Source organism: Mus pahari, chromosome X, assembly GCF_900095145.1.
Source record: "Mus pahari chromosome X, PAHARI_EIJ_v1.1, whole genome shotgun sequence".
NCBI lineage: Eukaryota > Metazoa > Chordata > Mammalia > Rodentia > Muridae > Mus > Mus pahari.
This window is the reverse complement of record NC_034613.1, coordinates 50,865,603-50,873,142: the sequence shown is the minus strand read 5'-3', so window position 1 is coordinate 50,873,142 and position 7,540 is coordinate 50,865,603.

Below are 7,540 nucleotides of genomic sequence, written 5' to 3'. Positions count from 1 at the left end.
AATCTTAGCCATTCTGACTGGTGTGAGATGGAATCTAGGTCTGTGGGTTGTATCCTAGGTATTCTGTACCTTTTGGCTACTATCCACTTACAGGTGAGCATATACCATGCTTGTCTTTTGGTTCTGGGTTACCTCAATCAGGATGATATTTTCTGGTGCCATCTATTTGCCTGCAAAATTCATGATGAATAACTGAATAGTATTTCATTGTATAAGTGAACCACATTTTCTATATCCATTCTTTGGTTGAAGGATAAATGGGTTCTTTCCAGCTTTTGGTTATTATAAAGCTGCTATGAACATAGTGGAGCATGTGTCCTTGGTATATGTTGGAGCATCTTTTGGGGATATGCCCAGGAGTGGTATAGCTGGGTCCTCAGGTAGCACTATGTCCAATTTTTTGAGGAACTTCCAGACTAATTTCCAGAGTGGTTGTACAGTTTGCAATCCCACCAACAATGGAGGAGTGTTCATCTTTCTTCACATCCTCACCAACATATGCTGTCACTGAGTTTTTAATCTTAGCCATTTTGACTAGTGTGAGGTAGAATCTCAGAGCTGTTTTGATTTGCATTTCCCTGACGACTAAGGGTGTTGAAGATTTCTTTAAGAGCTTGGCCGTTTGAGATTCTTCTGTTGTGAATTTTCTGTTTAGCTCTGCACCTCATTTTTTAGTTGGGTTATTTGGGTTGTTGGAGGGTAGGGTTATTGGATGTAGGGTTAGTGAAGATCTTTCATTAATCTGTAGGTTGCTAATTTGTCCTATTGACAGTGTCCTTTGCCTTACAGAAACTTTCCAATTTCATGAGGTCCCATTTGTCAATTGTTGATCTTAGAGCCTGAGCCATTGGAGTTCTGTTTAGGAAATTTCCCCGTGTCAATGAGTTCAAGGCTCTTTCCCACTTTCTCTTCTATTAGATTCAGTGTATCTAGTTTTATGTGGAGGTCCTTGATCCACATGAACTTAAGCTTTGTGCAAGGTGATAAATATGGAAAATTTCTGACCCAGAATTGTTTCTGTCTTTAAAAAAAAACCTGTAGGGTGAAAAGTGGAGAAGAGACTGAAGGAAAGATGGTCCAGTGACTGGCTCAACTTGGGATCCATCTCATGGGGGGACACCAAGGCCTGGCACTATTACTGATGCTATGATTGTTTGCGGATAGGAGCCTAGTATAACTGTCCTCTTTGAAGCCCTACCTAAGCAGCTGACTGAGACAGAGGGGATACTTACACCCAACCATTGGACTGAACTCGGGGACCCCTATGGTTGAATTAGGGGAAGGATTGGAGAAACTGAAAGGGAGGACAACCCCATAGGAAGATCAGTCTTAACTAATCCAGACCCCTGGGAGCTCCCAGAGACTAAGCCACCAACCAGGCGGCATCGAAGGCCTGATCCAAGGCCTCCAGCACATATATAGCAGAGGACTGCCTAGTCTGGCCTCAGTGGACAAAGATGCACCTAATCCTGGAGAAACTTGAGGCCCCAGGGAAGGGAGATGCCTGCGAGGAAAGAGGTAGCATCCATCCTCTCTGAGGCGAGGGGAAAGAGAAATTGGACGAGTAACTGTGCAGGGACTGGGGCAGGGGCCAATAGCTGGTATGCAAATACAATTTATAAAAGAAACATTCTATGGGTCAAGCAAGATCTGATCAGAGGGGTCTTAGGAGCAAGTACTGGAAGCAAGTTGGTGGCTATAGTGAACAGTGTACCTCAGGGTGGGCCAGAGTCCTGCTGGCAGTAAGTCTTTGGCCCTTTGGGTAAGGGAGAACAAAACATACATTGCTAAATCATCTGCTGCTGCCTTGGTTTCTTCATGAACTGCCAAGAACGTGTTTTCTATTAGTAAAGCCACCAAATATCCAGCTAGAGTCTGTACACCTAACTACAACACTGCATTCTCATACCATCCCCTGATGACATCATAAATTAGCCAACCACCAAAATATTAACCATGATAAAACATCACCCCAACCAGAGGATTCGAGTACAATAATGCATATGTATTATCAAGATTCTCCAGTATTATCAAGATTCTGAAATACCAAGACAAACTCCCAGATAAGAAAACCAACCATGATGTGTGTGATCTTACTTGAACCTTACTACAACTTGAATGACTACAATATATAGGTTCTTTTAATATAAAATAGATAGGTAGCCTCATGTAGCCTGGGCTGGCCCTTATGTAGCCCAGGCTGACCTCAAACTTTATTTTTGCATATGATTGTGTAAATATGTATGAACCATGATGCATGTGTGGAAGTGGGACGACAGCATGTGGGAATCAATTCTGTCTTGTGAATTCTTGAACTCAGATTGTCAGGCTTGGTAGCTAGCACCTTTACCTGCTGAGGACCTTGAACTTCTAATCCTTCTGCATTCAACTTCTCAGTATAGAGATTACAGGTATTCACCACCATGCCTGTTTTTTATTTTGGTTTTTTGTTGTTGTTTTGTTTGTTTGTTTGTTTTTTGAGACAGGGTTTCTCTGTATAGCCCTGGCTGCCCTGGAACTCACTTTGTAGACCAGGCTTGGCCTCAAACTCAGAAATCCACCTGCCTCTGCCTCCCGACCATGCCTGGTTTTTAAGTGGTGCTAGAGATAGAACTTGGAGCTTTGTGTGTGTTTGACAATACTCTGCCAACGGAGCTATACCTCTAGCCCCACATCAATGTTAATTTTCTAATATTTGAAGTCAGCCCGCTGTATTTTGGGGAATCTAAATGAATAGCATGTGGGACTCTTTTGCTCTATTTTTGCAACAAATCTGGGATTATTTAAATATATTAAACAAAAGAGATGAATCATAAAATGCTAGTGGGAAAAATAAGCTAATCACAGAAGTCTGCATGGCACTTATAAAGTGTAATTACCTAATTCATTTCAACTTTATAATATCCTTGTATAGAGACTATAAAATTCCATATTCTTGCAAGTCAAGGCCAAGGTAAAATCACTATCTTCTCTCAAGTCCCATAGAATAGAAAGGTATCCCTCATGTGTTTCCTGCTCTGTACACCTCGTAGGTGAAGGGATACTTACATCCTTCCCTGACAGGCATAAACCTTATATATTCTATCTGTCAGTCCTTTACAGGGACATACCTTGTCTCAGAATCTACCTGTCAAGGCCACAATACAGAACAGACATAACATGATGGCTTGTAGGATATCAGAACATTTTACAGGAATGTCAGTGACTTCAGCCATTTGCCAACTAGTATTGGCTCCAGACTTTGCATGAACCCCGTGATCAGCCTCCAGATGGTCCATACTTTGCTAAAGCCATCTGATTTCCAGGAGGACTTAGTGGGCTGCAGGCTGCTACATGGAAAACTATCAAGGGTTCTGATTCCTGTTATGTGTTTGTCTCCACATCTGTTGCTCCTACTATGACTGACTAAACACCTTCCAGTTTTTCTTTTCCCACTGGGTCATTCATAAAATGAAGCCCCTGAATACAGCCCATTTGTCTCAAGCAAAGATTCATGAGTTACTACTATCGATATAACTCTTCACTAGGCCATTGGATACATTTTCCTTCTCTTTTTTTCCCCAACCACATGGTGTCTGTGTTCATTTGGGTTACTACAGCAACTCATTCCTGTTTGTTGCTGCTACTCATACCATTTTTGTACCAAGCATACATAGGGATGGCTGCTGTCCATGTTAACACTTAATCTGGTTTATCTGTTCAATTATTAGAAGGGTCTCAATATCTTGGAAGGACACTGGCCCCATGACAGCCTGTATGACACTACACAAGGTTCCTGTAAATACGCACGCCAAGTTTAAATTTACCTCTGTGCCACACTAGTAAGATACTTGGCCAGAAGGCCTTCATTCCTTCCTTAATTGCATAAGCTATTTTTGTGACTAACAAGGTGTGTCTGGTCATGAATTATGCCTGCCGTAATGGTTTATATGCAGCCATCAATTACTCTTATAGCACAGTGTACCAAACCTGCCCCTTTCCGTGCCTGAGAATCAAATATTAGAATCATTTGCTCAGGCTGATTTTGCCTTTGCCTTCCAGCTGTAGCTTTCTGAGCTTCTAGTGATTTCTAACACTGAGATGCATAGCAATTCCTAGGACAAAGAGATCTCTCGGAAAAATCAAAACAGGCTAAAGATGGCACTTCATTACTACTGTGCTTGTTTAGCATGCACAAGCTCCTGGATTTGATCCCCAAGACCATATAAACTGGGTGTGGTGTTGAATACCTATAAACACTTATAATCCCAGCAAGGTATTAGGTAGTGGAGGCAAGAAGACACAACAGAATTCTCATATGCTTAGGGATCAAGACACTGTCACAAGATGAAAAGGAAAGACAGACAGGCCAACAAAACAGAAGAGACCCAAACCTTAGCACATACCAGATATTCAGAAACTGTAAATCATCTTAAAGTTCCTAGTTATTAAACTATAGAATGGTAACTAACCAACGGGAAAAATATATTTGAAGGATGCTCTCTCAAAGCATCCAATTCAACTCTGCAACTTTAAACAAAAGAAAAATTCGCCCCACCCAAAAAAGAGTGAAAAGAAATGTTATGTCCTAGACTACAAAATGGCTCAGTGGGTCAAGGGACTCACCGCTAGACCTGACAACCTGAGTTTAATCCCTAAGATGCACATGGTAGCAGAGAGAACTGTTTTAGGATTACTGTTGTTGCAATGAAACAGCATGACCAAAAAGCAAGTTAGGGAGGGAAGAGCTCTTTTGGCTTCAGATCATAATCCATCATTGGAGGAAGTCAGGCCATGAAGGACAGCTGCTTACTGGCTTGCTCCCCATGGCTTGCTTTCTTATAGAACTTAGGACCACCAGCCTAGTGATGACACCACCCACAATGGGCTAGGCCCATTGATTACCAATTGAGAAAATGCCTTATAGCTGGATCTGGTGAACACAATTTCCTCAACTGAGGCTCCCTTCACTCTGATGACTCTAGCTTAAGTCAAGTTTACTTAAAACCAGCCAGTACAAGAAGCTACTCATGTAAGTTATCCTTTAACCACCGAGTACCAAGGCCTGTGCACACAAACACACATAAAATAAATAAATAAGTAAATAAATAAATGTAATGCAAAATGTATAATGATATGTCTACGTCATAACCCACTAACTGTAAAGGACTAGATGCTAGATCTTATAGAACAAACAGATTTCCTGTCTTATTTCTAAGACTTGATCAGTACAATTAGGAACTCGGGCTGAGTAGATAGCTCAATTAGTAAGGTGTTTTCCTTGTAAGCATGTGGGCCTTACTTTCACTCACCACCTACATATAAAAAGCGGTGGTGAAGGCTATAATCCCAGTTCTGAGAAGGCAGAGACAGATCCCTGATGTTAGCTAGCTCGCACGCCTAGCCTACTTGGTGCTTGTATTTCAGGCCAGTGGGAGACCCTGTCTGAAAAGGGAAAGGTGAAAAATCCATGAGGCTGACAGCCAAGATTGTCCTCTGCTCTCCAAATGCTTACATGCACACTAGAACCTGCATGCACATGATTTGCAATTGTAAGACAGTATTTTCAGTTAGCTTTCTATCCCTTGTACCCAATTTTGTTTCCTACAATAATATAAAGGATGGTGATGACGTTCTTTACTGACAAGGTATTGTCATGTACTCAAGGTATATTAAGCTCTTCATTTCTGTGCTAAATACCTGAGGAAAATGGTTTAAAAATAAAGGATTTCTTTTGGGTAGTCAGTATAGAGTTTTCATGATTGGCTTGTTCCATTGTTTCTGGGCCACAGTGAGCATATGATGGAGCAAAGTTGCTGACCACATAGCATACAAAAGCAGAGAGACAAAGAGAAAGGGACAGGAGACAAGATAAGCCATTCAAAAACATGTATCCAGGGTCCTACTTCTGGCTATCAGGCCCTGCATGTTAGTATTTCCATCACCTCCCAATAAGGCTATCAAATTATGGATCTATCAATGGATTACTCTGTTTATAACATCAGCCCACAGGATCCAGTCCCATCCCCAAAGCCCATTGGCTGACAACCAACCTGTCGGATACGTTTTATGTTCAAACCCTTGTATCACCTTAATTGTCACATTCCTTTTGCAGGAACCCAATATTAAATGCTATCAACTCCTGTTTTGAATAACAAGCTTTCTAGAGCCAGGTCCATCTTGATCACCTGTTTCTGGCTAAGCTACCCTTCATCAATGTCACTCTGTGATGATCAATATTGATTGTCAAGTTGCTGTTATCTCTCTCAAATCACCATGAAGAAGCAAGCCTCTGGCCATGTGTGTAAAGGATTTTCTTTTTTTTTAAAGATTTATTTAGTTATTATATATGAGTACACTTTAGCTGTCTTTAGACACACCAGAAGAGGGCATCAGATCTCATTACAGATGGTTGTGAGCCACCATGTGGTTGCTGGGATTTGAACTCAAGACCTCTGAAAGAGCAGTCAGTGCTCTTAACCGCTGAGCCATCTCTCCAGCCCCCAAGGATTTTCTAGAAGAAGAGAATTAAGGTATAGGGATGCCTTCTAAATGTGGGCATCACAATCCTGTGGGCTGAGGTCCAGTACTGCAACAAAAGGGGGAAGCTAGCTGAGCAGAGCACTGCAGCCAACTGCCATAGTTTGTCTATATTTTTGAACTAGAAGACAAAATACATCCATTCTTCTTCCTAAAATTGCTAGGTTTTCCATCTCAGCAACAAGAAAATCTGATAAATATTCCTAAAGTCTGCTGCTAAGAGGGCCACTGAAATGGCTCATCCTGTAAAGGCATCATCCAGTGACTAGCCTTACAAATTGGGTTCTGTCCCTAGGACTCACATGATAGAGAGACCTCCTGACTACAGACACACACACACACACACACACACACACACACACACACACACACACACAAATAATAAATATTTAAAAATTGAGAGTAAAGCACAATATTGGAACTACATAGAGCAATTGCCTTCCACTCTTATGTTTCTATTGGTGCAACTAAAAATTGCTTTTCTTTTCCTCTTAAAAGAATGCCTTTATATTTATTTTTCTGTGTGCATGTGAGTGTCTATACATGGGTATAAGAATGATTATTATAAGCCGGGTGTGGTGGCACACACCTTTAATCCCAGCACTCGGGAGGCAGAGGCAGGCAGATTTCTGAGTTCAAGGCCAGCCTGGTCTACAGAGTGAGTTCCAGGATAGCCAAGGCTACACAGAGAAACCCTGTCTCGAAAAACCAAAAAAAAAAAAAATGATTATTACTTAAGACCTATTGAAATAATATGGGATGATTTCATCTTGGTTGTACATTATACCTTCAAAGACCCTTATACCAAATTGGATCATAGCCACAAATTCTTGGAATTTCTGTGTGCATACATAGCAGAGGGGTGTAATAGTTGCATACTTCCTGAGACAACATACCCAACAGAAGTAACTTAAGAGAGAAAAGATTTATTATAGGTTTTTACTTTGGCTTACAAGTCACTTGGCCTGTCAAAGAAGCACTTCATGTCATGTTAGAAAGCAGAGACAAAGGAATACACTAG